This window comes from Hyla sarda, unplaced genomic scaffold (assembly GCF_029499605.1).
Source record: "Hyla sarda isolate aHylSar1 unplaced genomic scaffold, aHylSar1.hap1 scaffold_2525, whole genome shotgun sequence".
In the NCBI taxonomy this organism is placed as follows: Eukaryota; Metazoa; Chordata; class Amphibia; order Anura; family Hylidae; genus Hyla; species Hyla sarda.
Window position 1 is genome coordinate 21,004 of NW_026609213.1, and position 6,532 is coordinate 27,535.

General features: G+C 31.2%; 1 non-coding gene across 1 annotated transcript; it reads left to right on the forward strand.

Annotated features, from left to right (window-relative positions):
• Positions 1–1,419: 1,419 nt before the first annotated feature.
• On the forward strand, positions 1,420–1,502 carry TRNAL-UAA (transfer RNA leucine (anticodon UAA)). The gene has a single exon. It is a non-coding gene; the product is annotated as a tRNA-Leu (tRNA).
• The last annotated feature ends 5,030 nt before the right edge of the window (positions 1,503–6,532 follow it).

Below are 6,532 nucleotides of genomic sequence, written 5' to 3' on the forward strand. Positions count from 1 at the left end.
TCTCTCTTCTCAAACCACTCATCATCAACCGTTTTTCTCCCAAATCTGTTCCTCCCACTCCTGTTTCCGGCTCCTCGGACATCTTCTCGGTCAAAGAAATTTTAGCTGCCAAAAAGGTCAGAGGGAAAAATTTTTTTTTTAGTGGACTGGGAGGGTTGTGGTCCTGAAGAGAGATCCTGGGAACCTGAGGACAACATCCTAGACAAAAGTCTGCTCCTCAGGTTCTCAGGCTCTAAGAAGAGGGGGAGACCCAAGGGGGGGGGTACTGTTACGCCGAGCGCTCCGGGTCCCCGCTCCTCCCCGGAGCGCTCGCTTCACTCTCCCCGCGGCAGCGCTCCGGTCACGTCCTCTGACCCGGGGCGCTGCGATTCCGCTGCCAGCCGGGATGCGATTCGCGATGCGGGTAGCGCCCGCTCGCGATGCGCACCCCGGCTCCCCTACCTGACTCGCTCTCCGTCTGTTCTGTCCCGGCGCGCGCGGCCCCGCTCCCTAGGGCGCGCGCGCGCCGGGTCTCTGCGATTTAAAGGGCCACTGCGCCGCTGATTGGCGCAGTGGTTCCAATCAGTGTGTTCACCTGTGCACTTCCCTATATCACCTCACTTCCCCTGCACTCCCTTGCCGGATCTTGTTGCCTTAGTGCCAGTGAAAGCGTTCCTTGTGTGTTCCTTGCCTGTGTTTCCAGACCTTCTGCCGTTGCCCCTGACTACGATCCTTGCTGCCTGCCCCGACCTTCTGCTACGTCCGACCTTGCTTTTGCCTACTCCCTTGTACCGCGCCTATCTTCAGCAGCCAGAGAGGTGAGCCGTTGCTAGTGGATACGACCTGGTCACTACCGCCGCAGCAAGACCATCCCGCTTTGCGGCGGGCTCTGGTGAAAACCAGTAGTGGCTTAGAACCGGTCCACTAGCACGGTCCACGCCAATCCCTCTCTGGCACAGAGGGTCCACTACCTGCCAGCCGGCATCGTGACAGTATATACTATATGTGATCATATATATAATATCTGTAGAGTATATACTATATGTGATTATATATAATATCTGTAGAGTATATACTATATGTGATTATACCGTCACCAGATATATAAGTTGTATAAACCTAGACACCTGTTTTATCTGAACTTATAAAAAGAACATCCAAAACGTAAAAACATTCCAGAGTGTGGGAGGAGAATCCCAGCGTCCTGAAGTTGAGGCGCAGTCCTGTAGCTCACAGAAAGAGGGCGACGTTCTGACAACAGACGCAGCTCACAGCGAACGACATCATCACAGGACGGAACATTCCAGGCTCCGGTGATAACAAAACAAAGGAGAAATAGAGCTACGAAATCCCTCCCCCCTCCCCCCCAGGAAAGAAAGCTACGAAATCCCCCCCCCCCCCCTTAAGATCATCCACACAGAATCTCTTCAGCTCCCAGATACCAGGATGGCCGAGTGGTTAAGGCGTTGGACTTAAGATCCAATGGACAGATGTCCGCGTGGGTTCGAACCCCACTTCTGGTAACATCATTTTATTTTATACTACGCTTCTGGTGATGATATATTATATTATATTACACTTCTGGTGATATTATATTATATTATATTACACTTCTGGTGATGATATATTATATTACACTTCTGGTGATGATATATTATATTATATTACACTTCTGGTGATGATATATTATATTACGCTTCTGGTGATGATATATTATATTATATTACACTTCTGGTGATATTATATTACACTTCTGGTAACATCATTTTATTTTATACTACGCTTCTGGTGATGATATATTATATTATATTACACTTCTGGTGATATTATATTATACTTCTGGTAACATCATTTTATTTTATACTACGCTTCTGGTGATGATATATTATATTATATTACACTTCTGGTGATATTATATTATACTTCTGGTAACATCATTTTATTTTATACTACGCTTCTGGTGATGATATATTATATTATATTACACTTCTGGTGATATTATATTACACTTCTGGTGATATTATCTTATATTACACTTCTGGTAACATCATTTTATTTTATACTACGCTTCTGGTGATGATATATTATATTATATTACACTTCTGGTGATATTATATTACACTTCTGGTAACATCATTTTATTTTATACTACGCTTCTGGTGATGATATATTATATTATATTACACTTCTGGTGATATTATATTACACTTCTGGTAACATCATTTTATTTTATACTACGCTTCTGGTGATGATATATTATATTATATTACACTTCTGGTGATGATATATTATATTATATTACACTTCTGGTGATATTATATTACACTTCTGGTAACATCATTTTATTTTATACTACGCTTCTGGTGATGATATATTATATTATATTACACTTCTGGTGATATTATATTACACTTCTGGTAACATCATTTTATTTTATACTACGCTTCTGGTGATGATATATTATATTATATTACGCTTCGGGTGATGATATATTATATTATATTACACTTCTGGTGATATTATATTATATTACACTTCTGGTGATAATATATTATATTATATTACACTTCTGGTGATATTATATTATATTATATTACACTTCTGGTGATGATATATTATATTATATTACTCTTCTGGTGATGATATATTATATTATATTACACTTCTGGTGATATTATATTATATTACACTTTTGGTAACATCATTTTATTTTATACTACGCTTCTGGTGATGATATATTATATTATATTACACTTCTGGTAACATCATTTTATTTTATACTACGCTTCTGGTGATGATATATTATATTATATTACACTTCTGGTGATGATATATTATATTATATTACACTTCTGGTGATATTATATTACACTTCTGGTAACATCATTTTATTTTATACTACGCTTCTGGTGATGATATATTATATTATATTACACTTCTGGTGATATTATATTACACTTCTGGTAACATCATTTTATTTTATACTACGCTTCTGGTGATGATATATTATATTATATTACACTTCTGGTGATGATATATTATATTATATTACACTTCTGGTGATATTATATTATATTATATTACTCTTCTGGTGATGATATATTATATTATATTACACTTCTGGTGATATTATATTATATTACACTTCTGGTAACATCATTTTATTTTATACTACGCTTCTGGTGATGATATATTATATTATATTTCACTTCTGGTGATGATATATTATATTATATTACACTTCTGGTGATATTATATTATATTACTCTTCTGGTGATGATATATTATATTATATTACACTTCTGGTGATATTATATTATATTACACTTTTGGTAACATCATTTTATTTTATACTATGCTTCTGGTGATGATATATTATATTATATTACACTTCTGGTGATGATATATTATATTATATTACACTTCTGGTGATGATATATTATCTTATATTACACTTCTGGTAACATCATTTTATTTTATACTACGCTTCTGGTGATGATATATTATATTATATTACACTTCTGGTGATATTATATTACACTTCTGGTAACATCATTTTATTTTATACTATGCTTCTGGTGATGATATATTATATTATATTACACTTCTGGTGATATTATATTACACTTCTGGTAACATCATTTTATTTTATACTACGCTTCTGGTGATGATATATTATATTATATTACGCTTCTGGTGATGATATATTATATTATACTACGCTTCTGGTGATGATATATTATATTATATTACGCTTCTGGTGATGATATATTATATTATATTACACTTCTGGTGATGATATATTATATTACACTTCTGGTGATGATATATTATATTATATTACACTTCTGGTGATATTATATTACACTTCTGGTAACATCATTTTATTTTATACTACGCTTCTGGTGATGATATATTATATCATATTACACTTCTGGTGATATTATCTTATATTACACTTCTGGTAACATCATTTTATTTTATACTACGCTTCTGGTGATGATATATTATATTACACTTCTGGTGATATTATATTATATTACACTTCTGGTGATGATATATTATATTATATTACACTTCTGGTTATATTATATTACACTTCTGGTAACATCATTTTATTTTATACTACGCTTCTGGTGATGATATATTATATTACACTTCTGGTGATATTATATTATATTACACTTCTGGTGATGATATATTATATTATATTACACTTCTGGTTATATTATATTACACTTCTGGTAACATCATTTTATTTGATACTATGCTTCTGGTGATGATATATTATATTATATTACACTTCTGGTGATATTATCTTATATTACACTTCTGGTAACATCATTTTATTTTATACTACGCTTCTGGTGATGATATATTATATTATATTACACTTCTGGTGATATTATATTATATTACACTTCTGGTAACATCATTTTATTTTATACTACGCTTCTGGTGATGATATATTATATTATATTACACTTCTGGTGATATTATATTACACTTCTGGTAACATCATTTTATTTTATACTACGCTTCTGGTGATGATATATTATATTATATTACGCTTCTGGTGATGATATATTATATTATACTACGCTTCTGGTGATGATATATTATATTATATTACGCTTCTGGTGATGATATATTATATTATATTACACTTCTGGTGATGATATATTATATTACACTTCTGGTGATGATATATTATATTATATTACACTTCTGGTTATATTATATTACACTTCTGGTAACATCATTTTATTTTATACTACGCTTCTGGTGATGATATATTATATTATATTACACTTCTGGTGATATTATCTTATATTACACTTCTGGTGATATTATATTATATTACACTTCTGGTAACATCATTTTATTTTATACTACGCTTCTGGTGATGATATATTATATTATATTACACTTCTGGTGATATTATATTACACTTCTGGTAACATCATTTTATTTTATACTACGCTTCTGGTGATGATATATTATATTATATTACACTTCTGGTGATATTATATTATATTATATTACACTTCTGGTGATGATATATTATATTATATTACACTTCTGGTAACATCATTTTATTTTATACTACGCTTCTGGTGATGATATATTATATTATATTACACTTCTGGTGATATTATATTATATTACACTTCTGGTGATGATATATTATATTACACTTCTGGTGATGATATATTATATTATATTACACTTCTGGTAACATCATTTTATTTTATACTACGCTTCTGGTGATGATATATTATATTATATTACACTTCTGGTGATATTATATTATATTATATTACACTTCTGGTGATGATATATTATATTATATTACACTTCTGGTAACATCATTTTATTTTATACTACGCTTCTGGTGATGATATATTATATTGTATTACACTTCTGGTGATATTATATTATATTATATTACACTTCTGGTGATGATATATTATATTATATTACACTTCTGGTGATATTATATTATATTACACTTCTGGTGATGATATATTATATTATATTACACTTCTGGTAACATCATTTTATTTTATACTACGCTTCTGGTGATGATATATTATATTATATTACACTTCTGGTGATATTATATTATATTACACTTCTGGTGATGATATATTATATTATATTACACTTCTGGTTATATTATATTACACTTCTGGTAACATCATTTTATTTGATACTATGCTTCTGGTGATGATATATTATATTATATTACACTTCTGGTGATATTATCTTATATTACACTTCTGGTAACATCATTTTATTTTATACTACGCTTCTGGTGATGATATATTATATTATATTTCACTTCTGGTGATATTATATTATATTACACTTCTGGTAACATCATTTTATTTTATACTACGCTTCTGGTGATGATATATTATATTATATTACACTTCTGGTGATATTATATTATACTTCTGGTAACATCATTTTATTTTATACTACGCTTCTGGTGATGATATATTATATTATATTACACTTCTGGTGATGATATATTATATTATATTACACTTCTGGTGATATTATATTATATTACACTTCTGGTAACATCATTTTATTTTATACTACGCTTCTGGTGATGATATATTATATTATATTACACTTCTGGTGATATTATATTACACTTCTGGTAACATCATTTTATTTTATACTACGCTTCTGGTGATGATATATTATATTATATTACACTTCTGGTGATATTATATTACACTTCTGGTAACATCATTTTATTTTATACTACGCTTCTGGTGATGATATATTATATTATATTACACTTCTGGTGATATTATATTACACTTCTGGTAACATCATTTTATTTTATACTACGCTTCTGGTGATGATATATTATATTATATTACACTTCTGGTGATGATATATTATATTATATTACACTTCTGGTGATATTATATTACACTTCTGGTAACATCATTTTATTTTATACTACGCTTCTGGTGATGATATATTATATTATATTACACTTCTGGTGATATTATATTACACTTCTGGTAAC